The following is a 2,230-nucleotide window of genomic DNA, read 5'->3' as shown; positions in this document are numbered from 1 at the left end:
ACAGCCGATGGAGACAGCGCCGCCGTCTGGGTACGCCGAGAACAGCGCCATCGCCTGGCTGCACCGAGAACAGCGCCACCGCCTGGATACGACGGGAACAGCGCCACCGTCTGGGTACGCCAAGAACAGCGCCATCGCCTGGCTGCACCGAGAACAGCGCCGCCGTCTGGGTACGCCGAGAACAGCGCCATCGCCTGGCTGCACCGAGAACAGCGCCACCGCCTGGATACGCAGAGAATTGCGCCGCCGCCTGGAAATAAGGCGCATGCTCTCCATTCCTCCTCTTGTCCTATGCACCACCCCCACTCCAGACAGCTTTGGTTCTCTTAGCTCCCTCAGTTTGTCAGAAAAGTGTGACCAGGATGACGCTAAGTTAAATAAAAATATGATCAACAGATTAAAATAATTTTTGCTGGACTAAAGAAGGCAGAAGAGCGACATGGGCGGCACAGTGGCGTAGTGGTTAGCACCGCAGCCTCACAGCTCCAGCAACCCGGGTTCAATTCTGGGTACTGCCTGTGTGGAGTTTGCAAGTTCTCCCTGTGTCTGCGTGGGGTTCCTCCGGGTGCTCCGGTTTCCTCCCACCGCCAAAGACTTGCAGGTTGATAGGTAAATTGGCCATTAGCAATTGCTCCTAGTATAGAATTAGAATTAGAATTAGAATATTACAGCGCAGTACAGGCCCTTCGGCCCTCGATGTTGCGCCGATCATCTGACCTACACTATTCCATTTACATCCATATGTCTATCCAATGACCACTTAAATGCCCTTAAAGTTGGCGAGTCTACTACTGTTGCAGGCAGGGCGTTCCACGCCCCTACTACTCTCTGCGTAAAGAAACTACCTCTGACATCTGTCCTATATCTTTCACCCCTCAACTTAAAGCTATGTCCCCTCGTGTTTGCCATCCTCATCCGAGGAAAAAGACTCTCACTATCCACCCTATCTAACCCTCTAATTATCTTGTATGTCTCTATTAAGTCACCTCTCCTCCTCCTTCTCTCTAACGAAAACAACCCCAAGTCCCTCAGCCTTTCCTCGTAAGACCTTCCTTCCATACCAGGCAACATCCTAGTAAATCTCCTCTGCACCCTTTCCAAAGCTTCGACATCCTTCCTATAATGCGGTGACCAGAACTGCACGCAATACTCCAGGTGCGGCCTCACCAGAGTTTTGTACAGCTGCATCATGACCCCGTGGCTCTGAAACTCGATCCCCCTACTAATAAAAGCTAACACACCATATGCCTTCTTAACAGCCCTATTAACCTGGGTAGCAACTTTCAGGGATTTATGTACCTGGATACCAAGATCTCTCTGCTCATCTACACTACCAAGAATCTTCCCATTAGCCCAGTACTCTGCATTGCTGTTACTCCTTCCAAAGTGAATCACCTCACACTTCTCCGCATTAAACTCCATTTGCCATCTCTCAGCCCAGCTCTGCAGCCTATCTATGTCCCTCTGTACCCTACAACACCCTTCGACACTATCCACAACTCCACCGACCTTCGTGTCATCCGCAAATTTACTAACCCACCCTTCTACACCCTCATCCAGGTCGTTTATAAAAATGACAAACAGCAGTGGCCCCAAAACAGAACCTTGCGGTACACCACTAGTAACTAAACTCCAGGATGAACATTTGCCATCAACCACCACCCTCTGTCTTCTTTCAGCTAGCCAATTTCTGATCCAAAGCTCTAAATCACCTTCAACCCCATACTTGCGTATTTTCTGCAATAGCCTACCGTGGGGAACCTTATCAAACGCCTTACTGAAATCCATATACACCACATCCACGGCTTTACCCTCATCCACCTGTTTGGTCACCTTCTCGAAAAACTCAATAAGGTTTGTGAGGCACGACCTACCTTTCACAAAACCGTGCTGACTATCGCAAATGAACTTATTCTTTTCAAGATGATTATAAATCCTGTCTCTTATAACCTTTTCCAACATTTTACCCACAACCGAAGTAAGGCTCACAGGTCTATAATTACCAGGGCTGTCTCTACTCCCCCTTCTTGAACAAGGGGACAACATTTGCTATCCTCCAGTCCTCCGGCACTACTCCTGTCGACAATGACGACTTGAAGATCAACAACAACGGCTCTGCAATCTCCTCCCTGGCTTCCCAGAGAATCCTAGGATAAATCCCATCTGGCCCAGGGGACTTATCTATTTTCACTCTTTCCAAAATTGCTAACACCTCCTCCTTGTGAATCTC

Source organism: Heterodontus francisci, chromosome 30 (assembly GCF_036365525.1).
Source record: "Heterodontus francisci isolate sHetFra1 chromosome 30, sHetFra1.hap1, whole genome shotgun sequence".
In the NCBI taxonomy this organism is placed as follows: Eukaryota; Metazoa; Chordata; class Chondrichthyes; order Heterodontiformes; family Heterodontidae; genus Heterodontus; species Heterodontus francisci.
Note: the sequence above shows the minus strand (reverse complement) of the source record.